This window comes from Oxyura jamaicensis, chromosome 3, assembly GCF_011077185.1.
Source record: "Oxyura jamaicensis isolate SHBP4307 breed ruddy duck chromosome 3, BPBGC_Ojam_1.0, whole genome shotgun sequence".
Classification (NCBI taxonomy): Eukaryota; Metazoa; Chordata; class Aves; order Anseriformes; family Anatidae; genus Oxyura; species Oxyura jamaicensis.
Window position 1 is genome coordinate 102,180,175 of NC_048895.1, and position 20,954 is coordinate 102,201,128.

The 20,954-nt window shown below is 38.5% G+C and overlaps 1 long non-coding RNA gene across 1 annotated transcript in view; it reads right to left on the reverse strand.

The window, feature by feature from the left end:
• Positions 1-5,099: 5,099 nt before the first annotated feature.
• Positions 5,100-20,954, reverse strand: part of LOC118163397 — a 32,617-nt gene continuing 16,762 nt past the window's right edge. The window contains exons 3-7 of the long non-coding RNA XR_004749026.1: positions 19,966-20,095; positions 19,012-19,172; positions 18,589-18,694; positions 6,283-6,461; positions 5,100-5,874 (exon numbers count right to left, since the gene is read on the reverse strand). This is a non-coding gene — a long non-coding RNA (uncharacterized LOC118163397). The remainder of the gene's footprint in view (positions 5,875-6,282; positions 6,462-18,588; positions 18,695-19,011; positions 19,173-19,965; positions 20,096-20,954) is intronic.

Genomic DNA, 20,954 nt, shown 5'->3' on the forward strand with positions numbered 1-20,954 from the left:
GCAGCTGGCAGGGAGAAGGGCTCAGCTCAGAGGGATTTACACCTCCCACCTTACACCCCACGCAGGAGAGGAGCAAAGTAGGGCTTGTAGTTGAACAACCATTCCTTCCTGGTATTGTATCTAGGACAGTGGGCTTTGCTCAAGGTCACCTCCTAGGGCTTTGTTCTGGTCCCCAGGGAGCAAGCAGAAGGAGGCATCTCAGCTGGGAAGTAGGGCACCCATCTAGGTTATCACAGTGGTTTCCGTTTGCAGCGATTCATGGAAAGCTTGTCTTCAGTTTCAGCCCAAGCGCATTCACAAACACTCCACTCGGGTTTCAGTCTGAGCTTGCCTGTCAAATACGGCTCATTTGAAACTGAGTTACTCCTGAAACTCCTGCTTGCTACATGAAAGTGAAAATTGTTCCTATGCTGCATTGTTTAAAAAGTTGTCTTTTTTTTTTTTTTTTTTTTTTTTTTTAATCTGGAGAGCTCAACACTTATTTTTGAGTTACTAATTAAGTTTTGGACCTTGCATTCCCCCTAGGTCAGTCTTTTTCCATAAATAAATAAATAAATTAGGAGTTATCCAACATGCCTATACACCTTACCAAATCCTATTTCCGGGTGGGGATCATTTGTACTTTCACATCAGGCTGTCTTCACCATAACTTGGTTCAATACAGTTTGTGTTAATAAGCAGGAAAAGTAGGCCAAAAATCCATCTTTGAGAATGTCTCTTCTGAGGGTTGATGTCTGGGCACCACAGCAGGGCAAAGAGAAGGCTAAAAGCTAGGAAAAGTCAGACTGTCTGCACTGAGTGCTAGAGCTGGAGCCTGGGAATTTTCCTAGAGGCAGAAGAATGAAACAGACCATTGATACAACCCTACAGAAGCACATACTTTGCCTCGATAAAATCACACATATTAAGAAGCTGGGGAGGGCAACTTAAGCAACAAAGAAATCAAGACAAAGAGATGGAGAAGGCAGTGGGCCAGGGAAGGAAGTAGGAACCAAATGAAACCAAGCCTGTGAATCAGAGAAGCTGTACACCACATGAGGACTGTGGGCTGCTGAGGAGGTTCTGATATAGAACCCCTGGGAGTGGGGAGACAAAAGGCAGAGAGTGTACATATGATTTCTTCTTTTGAGACAGAGAAAGATGCATATACACGCATACATATTTTTGTACATAAGCACACATTTAGTGTTCATAAATTTGCATGCATACATATATATGCATACATGCAAGTGCATGGATGTGTTACTTCTTGCGCTATTTCAGTAGCAAACTGACTGGTGTGCAAAGAGCATTTGCCTGTTTGCTATCAGCTGCCACATCCCCAAAGAACAAATTGTAAACTCACTTTTCCAGTAGGACTGACGTTCTCAGAAAAGATGAGATGACGTTAGTCAGGAGCTTGGTGGGGAGGCCAAAGGGGCTAATACAGCTGTGAAAGCATAACAGGCAGACAGGCTGTTTATTGGAAAACCACCAGAGAAGCCAAGGAAAGAGACCATGCCACAAACCACTCATTCAAAATGGAGCTTGGGAGTGCACCACAAGCGTGAAAGCACAGCTTAGCTCAGCCAGAGGTGCCCTACCAATGTTGTGGCACATTTGAAATAATAGCTTGACATTTGTATAAAATACTCACTTGGTTCATTCTAACTGGCAGGCAAATCATTGGTCCAAAGGGAAAGTCTCTGCATTATTAATTTAATAATCAAAAACATTATTCAGAATTTCCAAACAGATTTTTTTTCCTCCCAGAACTGCACAAGTGTATAAACACTTCGTCTACAAAATCTACATGTTTAGCTGCAAGGGACTGCTATAATTATTTTAGCTGTGGATAACATCATGAAGTACTGTATCCAGCCACTGTCCTCAGATCATCAAAATTAAGATATATTCAGAGATTTTATTATGGTCTACAGAGATTCTGTATATGCAGCTTTCAAAAAATGCAGCACCACAAGAATAGTACTGATCTTAGCCCACCCAACATACATAAATATACAGCATCTACGGCAAAACAAAACAAGCTATTCCATGACTTAAAGGCCTAATGTTGCTAAATGCAGAAGGCAAGACAAAAATGGTAGGCACGCAAAAAAAATATTGATATACTGATATATATAGGTTTGTTTTCCAGGGAAAAACCATGCCAGAAATAGGAAGTACATGACAGAAAACACAAAGCCCCACAGGCAGGGGATGGACATCAAAGTGATAAATTGGTACAGGAAGGTGCCACGGCAATGAAGGCAACTTCTGTAAGGCCCTGAAGTTGAGCTTGGGAAGCTTGTGTTTGATGTAGCTGAATGGGAAGCCAGTGAGTGGCATAAAGGGAAAGCAATGCTACTACTGTATTATTTCATCTACTGTCATGTCAAGTCTCTGTTCAATTCACAGCTTACAGATTTACCAGCTAGCACATTCCTGACTGCAGATTTCTAACTGAGCCAACTGTGCAGAAAGTTTTCAGTTTGGCTCTACCAAGAATGCTGTTATGTTCACAGAGCAGAGAAATGCAGGAGAGAGCTCTCGTTTTCTTTCACTGCCTTTGCATGACATTCAGCACGCTGAGGGTGGCATCCTTACCAAAATGCACCATGCTTTGTGCAGCCCTGTGAGGGACCCAGATGCAGAAACAAACCCAGGGTCCTGTTCTCCAGATAGCAGAGACCAGATTCATTGTGGTCATGACCAATTTTGCCATTGGGGACAGGAAAGAGGATGGAGCCAATTAATTTGCACCAACACTGTTGCTTCCCAGCCTATTTACAGTGTGACACTAACAGCCCTGGAGGACACAGTGTTTGACTGTCCAACTTGGAGAACATAGCTGGAAGGGAAGGAGGGAAAGGAACAACAGAGGTAATGGAAATCATAACAACACGTAGGTTACAGAGCCATGAGAAATCTCTTTTGTTACTCATGAAAATGCAGCAAATAGGAGTAGAGAAGGTGGCCATAGGGGTTTGGGGCATAATCTGCAGTTAGTCACACCCAATTAAGACAAATGAACTCCTCTGAGAGAAGCAGAGCTGTTCTGCATTTACACCAATATAAATGAGAGCAGAGTCTTACCAAACATGATAACTACTGCTGATGATTTCTTTTGGCTTGTTTCTTTCTCACCCCACAAAACGCTGCAAAATGGACAAATGAACATGGAGCTCTCTTACAATAAATTGGATGAGTGAACAGGGGAAATTCAATTTCTTTATGATGGCTCCTACTATGAACAAAACCAGAATGCCTAACGAGTGCTATAATGATAGATGGAGTTTGAGGGCAGAGTCTATTATTACATTATGTTAAACTAAAACAGCTTTGCTGACTTCAATACATTTATTCCAAATTTTGCACAGATAGAGATTGTGACTGGAATATATACAGTATACAAAGTTTTGGAGCAAGTTCTGGAAAGTAGGGGCTTCCTGCTTCCCTGACACTTAGAACTAAACTGGACCAATCAGCAGTTGCTCAACACACCATGAAAATCATCTAACATTACTATCAATGGATATGCCAGATGAATTAACAGAAAAAAAAAACTCTAATTTTTGAGGTTTAAAAAATAAATTCTTACCAGGGTTAGAACTATGGAGAAACTTTGCACGGACATTAAAAATAGTAAGTCATTTAAAAATAGTAAAACTTGCTCTTTTCCATTAAGTGCAATTGACCAGCAGAAGACATGTCTATAAGATGTTCTCTAGCTCACGGATTAATTGGAAATTAAAATGAATGCCATATGCAATAATTACAATGTGTTCTCAAATCTTTTTAATATATGCTCCTTTGAAGCAATAGTTTGCTTACCCTGCTTCATACCTTTTATATGTATTAAACAAAAAAAAAAAAAAAAAAGAGGTATACATGATTACAAACATATCCAGACTCCTGCTCCAAAGTCATGCTTCCAGGGATTTAGAAGGTTTCAGGTGGGCTGTCCAATAGGATCACAGAATCATCTAGGTTGAAAAAGACCTTTGAGGTCACCAGGTCCAACCATCAAGCTGACCTACTGAGTCCCATCACAAAACTATGCCCCATAGTGCCACAGGATCCTCCTCATTGCAACTGGACAGCCCACCTCAAACCTTATAAGTTATATAAGACTATGATAACAACGTATCAGAGATATATTAAAGGCAGCAAATATCACCTGTATTATGGCCTATAAAAGGCCTTCAAATAATCTTTCCCGTTGCCAGGCTATTACAGTATTCCCCCCTGGCAAATCTGAAGATAGGTACCAGACCAGAAAGCGTTCTTATCTGGAATACTAATTTCTACAATGCTGTGTAAGAGTGTAATGAACTTCTTTTGTAAAAGAATATGTTTCATACCAATGCTAAAAAAAAAAAAAAAAAAAAAAAAAAAAAGTTTACATTTCAGGAGCCATCCTCGTTGACATTACTATGGAGCATTGAGTCACATCAGGAAGTTACCATTTGTGGGACATTCCTCACAGTGCACATTTTGGAGAGTAGATAAGGATGATTGGGTTCTTCAGTTTGCAGTGGCTAGGAGATAGTGATGTTTCTGGTCTGCAGATGGCAGGGGAGGAAGAGAGATATCGCTGTTGTCAATGGCATGTTGAAGTGAAATGTGTCCCATGTTCAGACTGCAAACATCTTTGTGGAACAGACCTTGCACAATTCCAGTAACAGCTCAGCCAAAGATGGTATTTCTTATACGTAGTAGGGTTGACTAACAGGAAACCTCCACAGCCCTGATTTCTTACATCTTTTATCTTTTCCTGACAAGGAATCAAGGAATATTTTTTTTTTTTATCCCTGATCCCTTTATTCTGACTCCTTATGTCTTTATTGTATCCTACAGTACAATACCAGAGGAATAGTGGAGCACAGCACAAAATCTCAGTGTATTTATTTGTTCATTTTTTTACATATAAAAAAAAAAAAAATCTTTTTAAAAAATGACATAGACATTCCCTTTCTATCTGCAGGCATATAGGCATAAAACAGACCCTGAGGGCTACAAAGGACTGCAAACTTTTTCTGAATTGCAAATATTTCAATATTTTTCAATATTTTCAATGAAACATTTTCTATGTTTCAAAATTTCAATATTTTAACAGTGAAATATTAGTCTTTCAAAAAAAAGTCTTTTTATATATCCAAATGTTAAAAACTAATACTTTTGCTTAATTTATACCTACTTGTATCCCTAGTTATTTAAAAAAGGGTTCTAAAATCTCCTGCTAACAATTCACAAGGTTTCCAATGACACCTTTTGTGCCAGTCCCCTCCTCAGTAAAAATAGAGAAATTTTGCACTATGAACCAAGTGATCACGACTGATTTCCCCAAAGCTGAAACCTAGTTTTGATAAGCACATAAACCAACTTTTAATTTTAATCTCTATTCCTGGAGCATGTATTCAAAGTTAAAAGTTTTGCTGAATAGAGACTGCCTTAAGCACATTTCAGTGCTTTGCTGAATCAAGTCACAAATGCTGATTAAGATGGAAAGCTAATTCTTATCACAAGGAAGTTGAATACAATCTTAGAAGACATCTACTTTTTAAGGTCAGATTCTAAGCCCTGATATTCACTCTCTATCTGTAACATCTCAGAAAATGTATGAATACATCTGACAAACCAGGATGCACGTCTGTTGGCCACTCCCGGTTACTAGACAGGCTAACAGATTTGTATCAGACACGCATGTGCATTTCCTGGCTCCCCTCAGTAAGTGACCTACTTGAGCTGCCTGTGTGGAAGGTTATGGTTTAAGAAGCTAAGTTTGCGAATTCCCCTCCTCATGCAGTCTGCACACAGACAGCAGTGCCCATCAAGCTCCTATGGGTCATTTCAGCAGACGTCTTGAAAGGGTTTATGCATGCCAATATCTACCTGAAAGTAAAACCACACCATTAGAATAAATTTAGGACATTCCTTAGAATAAATTCAGGACATTCCCTGTCAGCTACAGAATACAAAAAGTTCTCCTGTAATTTTACCTCAGTGCAATTCCCATTGGCTTAATGAAATTATAGACAGCAAATCATGGCAAGGCTGAGTTCAAGATTTGCAGGGAGGCAGTCAAGATACCATCCCTGCAGTAGGAAACAAATATGCATCAGCTTTGCAGGAGACCTTTGTATGTAGTACAATGCCTCCTAGATCATTGAACAGCCTGTCCTATCACCTACCCCCAGTATTATAAAATACATGCTGCCTCCTGTCCTCTGAGCACAATTTGAGGAGCAAAATCACCTCTCTTTCTGTCAACTCCAACTAAGCAATGAAACTTGTTATTACCTCCCTCCTCACTCAGCCTCCGTGGAGAGCAGTGTTCAGATTTCTTTTCTCCATGGTACTACATCAGTCACTATTACCAGCCTTCAGCCTTTGCTGGATCTATTACACATCATTCTGTAAAAATGTTCACAAAGATTGCTTTCCATCCCAGGTCAGGATTCGATGCATATCAAGAAGGCCTATAAAAGGAATAGAGCCGTCAGACATCACGTCATGCTGAAACAACCCCAAAAAACAAGTCTGCTTTTTAGAGGAGACAATGGGCTTTGAACTTGGTAATTACCAGTTACTCCTGATGACTGTACATAGGGAAACCCACAACCTCTTCTGTTCATGGAGGCTGCAGATGTAAACCCTTCATTATTGTTGCTGCTATACAAATGTTCTTTTGCTTTTCCGTGTATTTAACCTTTATAATGGCAAAGAAATTCAATCTTTAAATCTGCTTTAATTATATTTCTTCTTGACTGTTGTAATAAGGTCTCTTGAGTGACATCTTTATTTGTGTAAAAGGCAAAAGAGTTTGCAAAAATGGGTTTTAAAACACTACCCTGGCCCACAAGAGTATTTCTCTCACAGGACACAATAGACAAAGAAACAATACAGTGTTTGCCTAGGAAAAAAAAAAAAAAAAAAAAAAAAAAAAAAAAAGCCTAAAAGGGAAAGAGTTTTCAGGGATCCAGTTAAAATTCAAAGTGTTATGAAAATTACAGATGGCACTGCAACCTGAGAGGGCTTCACAACATGGCAGACCCTTTTCAAGGCTGTCTAAATTGCCTCTAGTATCCAGGACAATATAAGATTCATAAGGCACAAAGGCATCTTTGCTCATCTCCTGTTAGATGTGGTTTTTTTGTGGTGCCATTTATAAAACCATAAGATTCCAATTGTAAAATGACCATATATTTAAAGATATTTAAGCACCCCAATATTCAGAAAATAGAAACTCAAATGCTTTTAAAAGTTTGGCCCATTATCAACTGGAAACATGGTCAGATTCAAGGAATAGGTAAATGCAATTTAATTCACTTTTTTTTTTTCTCTCTTTTCGTCATCAGTATCTTTTTCATATATTGCTTTAGACTGCAAGCTCTACTGAGCAGGAAAATGCTTTTACATTTATAGAATGCCCCATAAATTAATGGCACTATGTGAGTTTTTATAATAATAAGTAAGAAAAAAAAAAATAAATGATTCAGTGAAATGATATTTTCCTCACACTAGCAACTGATATTAATGCCTCCAGCAATAGCTGATGCTGGCTATCAATATCAGAGCCTCAGAAAGATCCTTGATACTGTGCTCGTGTGTTTCTACAGTGTTTGCATTTTGGGACACTTGGAAAGTAATTGAATTGTGATAAAGCATTGCAATACAAGATGTCTCTTGGCTCCTTGCTGACATGAAGGCACTGCTCATCAGTGAATTAAAGGCAACTTTTTACATTCACATGGATAAATCATTGCTGATATATTACCATTGCATAAAATGGTTAGGATATGTGCAACACGCTCAGCTTTTGTTTCATTATAAAATTCTGTGAACAGTGATAAAACTGCTGTACTTCCCTTTATACAGGCCTTTTGTCCTCTCCCAGCTTTTCTAAGTGCTCCTCTGGCCCACATTGCAGGACACACAGTGTGGTTTCAGGCATATAGTTTGCTCCAGTGGTATGTATGCAAAATGAATGCAAAACATGCAGCCAAGAGAAGCCCTGGCAGATCTGGAAAGCAGAGCAAAAGAGATCATTTTGCTGTTAGATCATTACCTTTAAAATCTCTTCTGTTTGGTAATTATACCACTAACAGAGGGAGAAAAAACTTTTTCTTTTTCTTTTTCTTTTTTTTTCCTAGAGATATTATCCTGTAACCATATAGAACTTTCCAGGATGACTGGTGCCTGTTTGAATGCTCAGGAATTAATTGTTTTATCCACCTATTTACACCGGACAAGGCTGCTAAATAATGAGACCCATAAACCTTCATAATTAAAGAAAAATACAGCTAGCATAGAAACAGGCACAGCCTTTGGTGGCATAAAAGGACACCTCTAGCTAGTTAACAATAGTCAATGCATTCCTGATCATAAGTGCAATGATTTTAACAGCTGGTCTCATAAAATAGATCTCCAAATTAATACATTTAAGGCAAACTTGAGTTGCTAGATTAGGGCACTCTGCTCAAGCAGTGAGAGCATTCGTTAAATTGTGCATCAGATACCTATTGTCTGAATGTGGTACTGATAGTCACATTGTAAATCTGATTCTCTAATATTCTTGGGATGCAATACAATGCATTTTTTTCATCATTTCCTCTACATGTAAACTGATCTCTTGCATTGAAGCAGTACTATTTAAAACAAAAGGATTTGATTTATAGCCAGTCCCCAGCCTCATAAATCACACCTGCAGTGTGGTGCTCTGAGCTCCCTGTGTTCTGCCAGCATTTACCTTTTATAAATGATTTGGGTTTACCTCCCATTGTGATGGAGTCTAATACAATTGCATTCTTTTCTCCCAGCATTCACTCTTTCTGTTGCTCATTATTCCCACTGGGAATTCAGTCCTAGTTTTTGCAAGCTTGTCAGGGGGGAGGGGATTCTTGGTGGTGCGTGTGTTCTTTTTTTTAATTAAGGAATGTTGAGTTATAAATTTATATTCACATTCTGTAGCTTTTTCTATCACTAGATATACTATGCAGTGACTTCTTTCCTCCCCATTGACTACGCTTATATTTAAGTTCCCAATTGCCAGGCTAATGATTTGGAACTTAAGCAGGACTGCAGCTTGAAATGTCCAACATACTGAGTATTTGACCTTCAGGGTAACCCAGGTACATACATCAGCCACTGCACAGACCGCATAAGGACCTTAAATTCTCACTTTAAAAAAAAAATATATATATACACATACATATATATATATATATATCCAAAATAATGTTTTGATCCCTCCCCAGGTGACTAAAATCCAAGGATTTTCTACTTAAATCTCAGAATCTATGAGTGCCCGAAGATGAAATGCCCAAAAGTTACTTATATAATATTTTGAAATTGTCTCTACTTGTCAATCATATTACAGTTCTAGTTGGTTAAGCACAGTTCAGAAACTGGAAGATACAAGACTTGCTCCTTCAAGCTGACAGTCTTAAGTCCTCATTCAGGGAATCATTTCTAAGTCATGGCATCATTTAACTGAGATTGATGGAATTTGTGCACTTGATTTCCCCTGTACCTAACCAATAAGAATTCCCCTGTACCAAAACAACAAATGATTTAATTTGTTCAATTAACGGCCATCATCACTGTCATTTTTACAGAAATACTTACAGAAGTTACAGAATACTGCTGCTACCATACCTATATCCAACAAAGAGTTAACTATAGCCTGAGACTGGTAAAAGCCACAAAATCAAAGTTATATTTCTGTCACAGATATTCTATACAGTTTTGGTTCCAGTTTGAGTCCAGTCTTACAAGCTTTTTGAATACTGTCTCTTATTTGATGAGATGGTTGCAAAATTTAGACTTAAGATTTGGAAGGCTGCAACGTGTGTGAACTGAGATCAGACTCAGACCTAAAGTAGCAGGAAAAACATTTCTGAAATGAATAGTCGTTATTCAGAAAAGCTACTCCTTTTCCAACATAACTCACAGGTGGACTGGAATAAGTGGACCTGTTCCAGTTCAATGAAGGATTAAGCTAAACACTTCTATTTTCAAAGTAGATTAAGTGAAACAAGACATTTTGATTCCCGAATTAGAAGAGTCCACACATGGACTTATGCAGGAAGAGCTTCTGCACTTGAAATGCAAGCCTTACTTTCATCCAAATTAACTTTCAAATGGAAGCAAAAAAGCCTTGAATTACTAAGTCCATTGTCTGTAAACTCATATAAAAGCATTTTTATGAAAAGTAGTCTTCTCAAGTTCATAGTGTGGGCATAAAGATAATCAGTTGTAATACTTCTTGCTAGGTAATGACTAGCCTAATTTTTAGAACCTATTTTGGACTTAGAGTATCTGATGTATTAAAACAAGTGATTCCAATAATTGCTTCCAAAAAAGAATTCAGCAAATTCAAATGTTCTGAACAACTGTTTTCATTTTCCAGTAGTTCAAAACCAGATTTTCTTCCAAGCAAAAAAAGGCATCTATAAATTGACTCATAGTTACTGAGAAGCAAATACCAATTTTTAATGCCAACATTTGTTACCTCAAGTTTCAGTTTTTTGGATTTGTAATCCAAATTTGAGAAAGCCACAAGAATAAACGGTAACTCTGCAAATACTGTCCATCTTATATTTCATCTTGTTCCAGGACAAAGTAGTAAAATCACTGCATGAACCTCCTCGCTCTTTGAAATTATTCTTTGATTCACAAGTTAGTTTTACTTTGGGATTTAACTGCAGCAAAGTGCAATTATGCAAATCCTTGTACACATGCATAAGGCTAAATTAAGTCTTGCTGTCTAGTCTTGTGCTGCCCCAAAAGCAACCCTGCAAAGTATGTAACTCCATGGACTGTTGCAAGTCCTCCATTCTGATTTGTTTTTTGTAAGTACCTTCATATATTTAGCCTCCCATAAAAAGAGGTCCAGGATTATGGGCTTCATTCTGAAGTAGCTTCACATGCACTACGTCCACTGAAGTATTAGCTTTAATGTGGGTTCAGTCCAGCTTCAAGTGCTTTTCATACAACTGCATGTTAGGCAGCATAGTCATGACATACAACGTATGTTTATACACTGGTTTCAAACAGCCCTAAAATTCCAATGTTTCTTCTTGAAGGCAGTGTCTTTATATAAGGTCTTCTCAAAAATAAACCTGCAACAAAAAAAGATGTTGTATGTTATGTAAAAAAAAATAAATAAAAAGAGAGATTTTTGGTTGAATACATGAAGTCTATGTTGTATGTCATGTAACAAAGAAAAAAGATTTTTAGTTCAATATGTAAAGTCTACTTGTCCATCAAAGGAGTCATTTGGGTTAACTTTGAAGCTTGATTTAAATATTAGCAAATGTGCAACATTCTTTTTTGTCTTTACACAAAGCAAAGACATTAAATGTGCCTCAGTGTCTACCATGAATGAAAATTATTTCAGTAAATGTAGATATGTTTTACTTAATGGTTTTGTTTATAGTGTGATGCAGCAACTATATGCTATATCTGAAACACTGATAAATTCATCCGATCACTTCTTGGATACTGGCACAACCAATTTAAAGAGGACTTCTAAATTTATGCACACTGAATTTACATTTGCTCACACAACTGTAACAGCTGGAAATGTGCAGTTTGATTTGCATACAAAGCTCCTTCATGGACTGCACTGAAGACTAGTATCTACAACTCTACTGGAAAGTTGGCCCCCTGTGATTCTTTACATGCTAGTATTTTGGACGTGGTCCAGCCAGCTGGTTTCTGAGTTCACATATCACAAAAAGTCTTGCAATCCATTATATTATTGGAATCCAAATGCCAGCACCAAATGCTTCTGTAATAGATCTGATACTCTGAAAATACATTGAAATATCCAGACCTAGCAAAAGAGGAGTGGCAATTTCCACTTCTCCTGCAGCCTGTTCACTCTTGGGAGAAATCTATTTAAAAAAAAAAAAAAAAAAAAATCAACCAAGAATCTTGCAAAATAAATACCTGATAGAGCCATTAATATGCAATAATAATCAATATGGATGGCTTTTCTGGCAGTAAACTACTAGCTGGAGGAACCATTAACTTCAAGAAATTTTAAAACATAGGATGCAATGTGATCCTGAAAACACTTATTCACATTATCAGTCCTTATTCTAACAATGTAATCCTGATTTGTGAGAGCCAGATTTACCTGTTAAATTAACATCCTGTGCAAGTACCATAACATACTTATTGTTTCTTAGGTACACTAATAAAGTACAATTTTGAGATCATTTGTTAAAGAGTTCTGCAAATACTATTTAGAAAACTATTTTTAAAACGGGAAAAAAAAAAAAAATCATTTTTCTTTCTTAAGAGGTTCAAATTTTAAAGCTGAGCTATACATTCACAGTAATGGTCTTGCTTCAGTACAGTAAGCAGGAGGGAAACAGGACTTACTCTCAACATAGGCTTAGTACCTTCGTTAACTAAGTGTTCCTCCACAGGTGCTCAGTTGGATACTTTTTTTTTTTTCATTCTGAGAAAAAAATAATTCTCGTTTGTGGCCCTACAATTGATCTCAGCACTTTGCAAAAATATGTACACAAGTTTACTATTTCTCCCCAGCCACCTTTACTATTTCTCTAGCCACCTTTCTCTGGATGGGTTGAGTGGCTGCAAACTACTTATCCTAGATCATTTATGCAACATTTATGCATCATCACTGACCTCCCTCTAGAAATGTGATTTTTTTGGTTTATACACAAAATCCAGTTTTCTAGAAGAATCCTTAGAATGATGGAAGTGATTGCCAATGCAAATAACAAACAAATGTTTCTGCTGCCAAATAAATTACTTATTCTCAGATGTAACATCAATCTCATCTTATCTAATTGCACATGGGGAATAATTCTCTCGATGCCACAGGTTATTCTGCTTTCTTGACCCTTGATAAAAATGATTGGTATGCTCCTCAGAACAGGTCTTGAGACATTTTTAAGGAAAGCACTTGACAAAGAGAGAGCAATCTTTGAAGAAAAAGAACTTATAGAGAAAAAGAATTTTCCTTAAATGCAAAGGAGGTAGAGAAGGGTAATATATTTCTCAAATGCTCAGTAATGGAATGCACAGCTTTTCACTGCTAGGTCGCTAGTTCAGATATAGCTGAGGTTGTCAGTCATCAGAAGTGGTAAGTCTAGGCTTAGATATTGGTAGGCTGCAAATATCCAAGAGGCAGAGTGATTATTTACAGCAGCACAGGAGACTGAATGGAAGGAAAATAAGGAGAAATTAATGTTAGCTTTCAAAATTACATGAAGACACATCTCTAGATAGAATACAGCTAAGAGAAATCCTTTCTTCAGGGTGAGGTGGACTAGTGACCTAACAGCTGTTTTCTACAAGATGCTTTCAGATCTAATAGGACTATTGATGTGCTCAGGTCAAATGAAAATTTTCCCTAGACTAACTTAGAAGACTGCTGCTGTCCTTCTTTCAAATATTCATCAAAGCTCCTCTGTCACCCAGTCCATAAAAAAATAATCATCTATGGTTGCTAGGTTCAGAATGGCTGGCAAGGTTCATTGCTAAGTCTTTTTTAATTAAAATATGACTATTAAATTCAATACTTAAAATATCATTACTATGTTCATTGTTTTGAAGTTATTCCAAGTGTCACTGAATCTCAATGATTATAGAGCTAAACTGTGTATTCTATATCACCATCAACACCATTACTTTCCCTTTTTATTGTCTTCTTTCAAGTTTCGTGTAGCCTCTTCAGGCCTGGGGTTATGTCATCCTATCAACTAAGTAGTACATTGGATTCTGATACTGCCTGGGCTTTCAGGACACTGCTGCAGAACAAATCACCATTGTGATCAATATCTGGAGAGCTACAATAATGCTAGATGAGAGCTTGGCTCAGTGACTCCATTAGCACCATCAATACACATCCAATGGCCATGTGAGCAGCTCTGTGATGTAGTAGAAGTCACTTCAGAAAAATAATTGACTGACTTAGGGCACAGATACAGAACTGACAATTAAATGAACTAACAGCTTCAATTTACTTTCTGTGATCAATTCAAGCTGCTATGTAGTCATGTGGGGTAAGGGTAGGAGCAGCATGACCATGCCTGAACCCCAGCTTCCATTTTGTGACACAGTCCCCCAATAGAGAATTTTTCTGTCAAGGGCAAATAAGACATCTTAAAAATTATTTTTCAAAGTTAATCTTAAAGTTGCTCTTTCAGACACAATAAAAAATATTTTGGCCAAAAAAAAAAAAAAAAAAAAAAGCGGAACAGTTACATGAAGCAGCTGTTGAGTGTGCAGCAGATCTTTTTTACAATGAGCAAGAAAACCTCCAGCATCTTGAACAGTCTACTGAGTATTTGCAGATAACCCATACCTGGGTCTGATTCATTGCTGTTTCACTTATTGGCTATTTAAGTCTGTGCAAAGACTGTGACACTTGGTCACTCTGTGCAGACTTTTACAGCTACTTTGCACCCCACCGAGCAGGTCCACAGTGCCAACGCAGCAGCTCTTGTGCCATTACTTGCAGTAAAACGTACAATTACAGTATGTTTTTCCACGTTCCTCCTCATCCACTGTTCTTCTTCATCCTGGATACAGGAATGGTTTATTTACTTTTCATATCCTATCCTGTCTGAAAAGGGTACAACACTCTTTAAAACTGATAAAACAATAAGTTGCACTGAAGTGTCTTTCTGAAACTCATCCAAGTTCTTCAGTACAATTGATGCTGTTTCCTTTTAACATAGATGTGGCAGAGTTGAATAGATTCCCTGGAGACTCCACAGATATTTTCGGTAGTGACAGGAGCCCATCCCAAACATAACTTTCAATCTGTTCATCCCTCCTTAAATACTAAGTAGAGCCTTTTCCTCTTACAATGTACTGAAACTGTGTCTGTATGACAAAAACACCTCCAGCACTTCAATACCACCTGAATTGCTTTCTAAGATATGCATATTAATGCCACAATTATTCCCATTGTTAGACGTAGATCAGTCTAAAAATACTGTGTACTGCCTTTTATCTGACCAGCATAGGAAGTTCCACTAGGAGGTGCACATTTATGTCAGGGGCAGCATAGAGCATCTTGATATTTAAAAGAAGCTCTAATGAAGAAAGGATTCACCCACAGGACAGCAGAGATTTTATGCAAGCCAGAAAGTGTTGGAGTCGTAAAAAAAATAATTATTAGGTTCTAAAATAAAGTGCCAACTTCATAGTAGATCTATATAACAGCATCAGTCAAAAGTAACTTCAGAGAACATTTACACTTTTTTCATCAGTGATTGATTGCCAACTATGTAAAAGAATTCCCTATCGTTGGGCTTGTAACTCATTTGTATAGACATAGGATCTCCGAGAATGCAGTGCAAATTCAGTCTTGGCAAAGCCATGGTTATTATGGAAGCAGGATCTTTGATTTTTCCAACAATTGTCTGCATATAATCTCATCTAGAATCTTACACTACAACAATAAAGTTTGGAGACTGTTTTCATGGAGTTTATATTATTTTTTCTTGGGCTGCAAGATAATTCTAAAGAAAAGAAAACAATTAAGATGCATTGTTTGAGCATGATCACTCATTCAAATAAATACATCATTTACAGAACACATTTCTCTCACATTTCACATGCTCCAAGTTTATGTGTGTGCCCCCTCTTTCCAACAATTTGCATGCAAAGTCTGAAAATTCCTCTCCTACTAGAAAAATAAAACCCTACCTACAGACATGCTAGACCCCCTTCTAATGTCTTTTCAAAGGGAGATGGGTCTCGGGATAAAATGCAAGACATGAAAGACCGGAAGATTGCACACAATTCTCTTGTGAAACAAGAGACATCTTGCTCTGACAGCGCAGCCAGCCTTTCAGCATTGCTATATGTCTGCAATCCAGCCTGTCTTCAGTCGTGGAGCACAGCTGCAGTCCCAGGGGGTTCCTTCCCTCAGGCCCCTAACACCAGGCTGGTTCCTGGCTCTGACATCCTCGGCGTCAGCCCTTCCACAGTTCCCCGAGTCTCAGCACCCCTTCCTTGCACACACATCCCTGTGCCCGGGGCTGATCACCCACAGCACCCAGCGTGGAGGCACTGTGACAACACCGTGTAGCAAGGATGCAAAAGGGGTCTGAAGAACAACTTACTCTGACAGATAACAGAGCCAATTAAAAGAGCCAATTAAAAGCAGTGACATGATGCATGTGCAGTTCTACAGAATTCTATAATGAAACAGAAGAGCAGTGTTATCCTGCATCTCAGCTCAGAAGAGAATTTCTACTGACTTCTTGGGGCATTGTATCAGTCAAAGAGTAGCAAAGGCACAGTATTTTGTGGTCTTATGAGATTTTGCAGTTGTGTAGCATATGCATTCAAAAGATAACGTCAGGTTCCTATTGCTATGAATGCATTCAGCTATGTTTAATAGCAAGCACAGCATCATAAATATTTCTGAAACCATTTTGTTTATCTTCTAGTATTTAATTTGATATGACTAGAAACACTTCAAAATTTGTTAAAATAGTTTATAAGCCAAGTATTGTAACCATGGAAGCTCATGCAAATGCTCATGCACATGTACTTGAAAAACATGCATGTCACATTATATTTGGCATGATTATCGAGTGGCATTTAAACAGTGTAAAACTGGTTACAAGAATATTTTAGAGTTGTACTGAACGGCTGTATTACTAAATATCATCATATTGTTTAAGACAGAAAGTACAGCACCTACTTCTATTTTTTTAATTATTGTTATTATTTATATGGACTTAGCTATCCTCTGTCAAATAATCTCATACAGCCCTTGACCCAAAAAGTAACTGATCATCTAAACAACATAGAATGGCGCACTACACAACACTATCCTTTTTGCAGTTTGTGGACCTACGATCAAGTGCTGTAGAACACTACCAGTGAAAATTCAGAAAACGCATCTCCAAAGGAAATTAATTGGAATGACGGGCTGTCTAATTTGAGGATTGAAACCTAAGCCAAATTGTGCCAGGAAACCAATCCTGATTTCTTCCTATTCTTGTTTACTGGGGGTGAACAGGAGGTGCAGGTGGATGGACACTTCACTTTGCAAACATTTTTTATTTAATTCACAGTTCCCAGTTTCCCGTAAGTTTGACTTCAATGGGAGTAGTGACCAAAAAATGAGAGTTCAAATGCACAAATGAGAGTTCATCCTCTGAGTACTAAGCTTTACACTAGGTATTAAAACCAACTTTTGCAAAACCTGACAGCATAGGCTTTGTTGCAAATTGTTGAAAAGTCTCAACCTAGCCAGTTAGCAGCGTTCACCCAGCCTCTTATGGTCTTCACACATCCTGCTTGGAGATGGGTTCTCAGTGCAATTGTTTCTCCTGCACATTCAAAAGCTATACCACCAGGAGTCAAAACAGCTCTCCCTCTGAAGCTGCACTGAAGGAACTCATAATTATTTTTTTTAAGTGTGCCATGCTTTTTGACACCAAACGCAACATTTTCAAGAACAAGACAGGGTAACACATTTTGTGCCATGCCTTTAAGCCACAAGATGCCTGATCAAGGAGTCACAGAGCCACAAGATCACAGAGTGGCTGAGGTTGGCAGGACCTCTGGAGGCATCTGGCCCAACATCCTTGCTCCAGTGGGGACATCTAGAGCCCATTGCCCAGGACCATGTCCAGATGTTTCCTGAATATCTCCATGGAGGGAAACTCCAAAACTTCTCTGGGCAACTTGTGCCAGTGCTCAGTCCACTCACACAGCAAAAAAGTGCTTCCTGATGTTCCTCCTGGGTTTTTGTGCCCATTTGAGTCCATAGCCAGACAGAAAGATGACAGGGAACAACCAGCTTGCATACTGGGTCAGGTGGCAAGACAAGCAGGCATTGCTATATGAGAAGACAGAAACTACCCCACACCTTTCTCTGCATAATCATAGGGTCCATACGCCTAGGGAACAGTTTTTCACTCCTTTAATGATCCTGTCATGAGGTTTGCGATAGAGACAGTTTTTGTGACAAGCTCAACTTGCTCCCTTCACACTCTCCTAGCCATATCAGGAGATCAGCCTCAATGTCTTTCGTGATGGGCACACTATAAATAAAATACTGTGAAACTTCTGCAAACTGTCATCTCAAAAGGGCCAAAAAGCCTAATTTTTTCATTATGGAAGCTTGGGGGCAGAAGTTTGAATCTTTGTTCTGTTATTCTTTTTTTCCTCTGGTAAAATGTCAGTTTAATGTTTTTGGAAAGATTTTGCCTTTTTTTTTTTTCTTTTTGTGGGCATATCATCAAAGCCTATTAGTGTAATACTTGCTATCGTTCATTTACTGGAGAAAACTCGTTAAACACATGTCACTTCAAAACTGCGTGACATAACATGAAATTAAAATGACCTTTATTTTGGCACACTTCTGCACTGAGTTAGGGTATTACTAAGTCCCAAGTGCTGCCTGTTTATGAATGCCAGTCAGGCTACTACTATGGCTCTAATGCGCTCAGAGATTGTGCAGCCTATGCACAACTGTAGCTAACTGCAAATACGGAAGTAACTGTGGGGTAAGATTCACTACTTTGAGAAAATGGATTAATTTATGTTGAAAATCTGACCAAATAGAAGTGGAAGCATTGATCAATTACTCACTTTTGTCAGATGCTGTTTCGGTGTTTGGCCTCCTGTCTTGTAATCCTTCAACTTGCATCTTGGGTCTAGGTTACTTCTTCCCATCCATATGGTTCTCACACTATGTCTGTAATAGTGGCAGCTGAATGAGTCACGGTCATGCTTAACTTTAAGCACAAAGGTGTCCAATTCTTGGTCTTAAAAATGCACATGACTGCGTCATAAAAAAACACAGGCTACAACACAGAGCTTCAAAGCACTGCCACAGAGTGCACAGATGTGTACACCAACCCTCTTGCACCCACCATCCCACTTTCAGGACCCAAGATAGCCAAACAAGAATCAAATTTCCACTCATTTCCTGAGGTTGCTTGACAACTTTGGACAGCATCAGATGAATGCTGTGGATCACTAAGTTTCTGTCCCCTGGACCTTTTAACACACATTCAGCCGTCTCCCTCTCACATCAGGGGACTCCTCCAGAAGAGGTGCCGAGCTCCAAGACAAAGACATGACTGATTCTTATATCTGTTCCAACAAGGGGCTCCATGGCTATTGCAAATGCAGGATTTCACTGTGTCCAACTGAGGTCCTTCTCCTGAGGCCTAACAACACAAAAGACATTTTGTAAAAGCTCCCTTTGAAATCAAATTAGTAATGTTTCAAGGCATGACCCGTAAAGGGTTGCTGTCCAGAATCTACATGTGTTTGACAGATACATCTTCCACCTAACGGGCCTCTTCAAGAGTACAGATGGAATCAAGATGTGTGAACATAGCTCCAAAAAGAGAGCCATGGGATATCAGGATACACAGCAAAGCACTCTATCTCAACAGATGAAAAGGAAACAATATCAGATACAGTGTGAAATAGCTCACTCCAGCTGGTAGGCCAGATTCTGACACCATTATATAGGTGAGATTATTGCAGACGAAGATGCTATTCCATATGTGCAAAAGCTAGCAAAATATAGCCCAAAGTAAACTACAAAACCTTTTGCCAACTCCTTATAAAGGTCACACAAAGTCACAATCTCCTTTTCACATATGCTCATACACTGCAAAATGCAAAAAGTTGCTGTGGGCTGTAGTTCTCTATGCCCAGGTACATTTACAGGCTGGAGATAAGAGTCTTCAGACAGCAGCTTATCTTTACCTAGCTAGACAGTTTGTTAGCTGAAGGACTAAGCATGGTAACTTATGTATGTATGGTGTGTGTTTGGTTTGAAAAGGCTAATAAATAACAGGAGAGGACATTTGGGAGATATATATGCTAGTATATCTCATGGCACAGAAACTGTGGGTCTTGAGGGTAAAACAAAATGAACAGAAAGGATAGAAAAGAAGATGAGTTTTCAAGTTTGCCATGATATATTTGCTTATTTGCCAGAAAACTTACCACCCTATTGTCCTGAAGGGTGAACCTCTCTGGAGCAGGGGTATGAAGATGAGAACTCCTTCCCACAGTGTATGATAATAGGGAACTGTTTGATAGCTGGCCTTCCCAAACACCCACAGGCCCCATTTGACTGTAGAGAAAATTAATTTAAAGCAAATTAATTTAAAACAACTTCCTAATGCAGGCCAGGCCTCAGCTTCATAATTCATTTTCACTTGAATTCACAGACAAGAAAAAAAATCATGGTAGTGTATAAAAAAAACCCTACAGCAGCCAAATAAAATGAAAAACCTGCTGGCAGGAACTCCACCAGCTACTTCTTGCTGCCAGTGTCTCCTGCCTGAGAAGGGGACACAGCTAGGGATGAGCTACGTGTATTTTACAAGAGGAAACAGATTTCAAGGCAAGTCCTAAAATAGATAGGCTGTGCAAACTACACTATGTGTCAGGACCAGCCATTTCTGAAAAGAAACTAGGTACTTTAGGCTAAGACTAGGAAAAGCCTGGGAATGACAACAGCAGAGTTCTCTGATGGTGTACTCAACTTACTTTAGACTCCCAATGGCTCATTTCTTCAATGACCTTCAAGTTCCGCCTGCACTAACAGGAACAGCAAGCGTTTCAGGAAACAGAACAAATTTCTGCTTAATTACGAAAAGGACAGAGGAGCATGCAGTGCTCTTAGGCAGTTCTGAGATAAGGTTATACCCACAACTTGGCCTAAGTTCTTATATATCAGCATTTTCAGCTGCATTTGATTACATTAAAAAGCCATAAATCACTGATTAACGCACATGATTTTCACACTGTTTTTCCAGGAAGTTACTTTAGTGAGCAGGTAACTGTCACACTGATTACAGAACTAAATGAGAGTGCCATCCTGATAAACCTGGAGAATGACATCCCTATGAGATATGTGCAATATGAGACTCATATCCTGATATGAATGAACAACCCAAAAGAGGTTGAAATTCAGTTAACTCTCCATG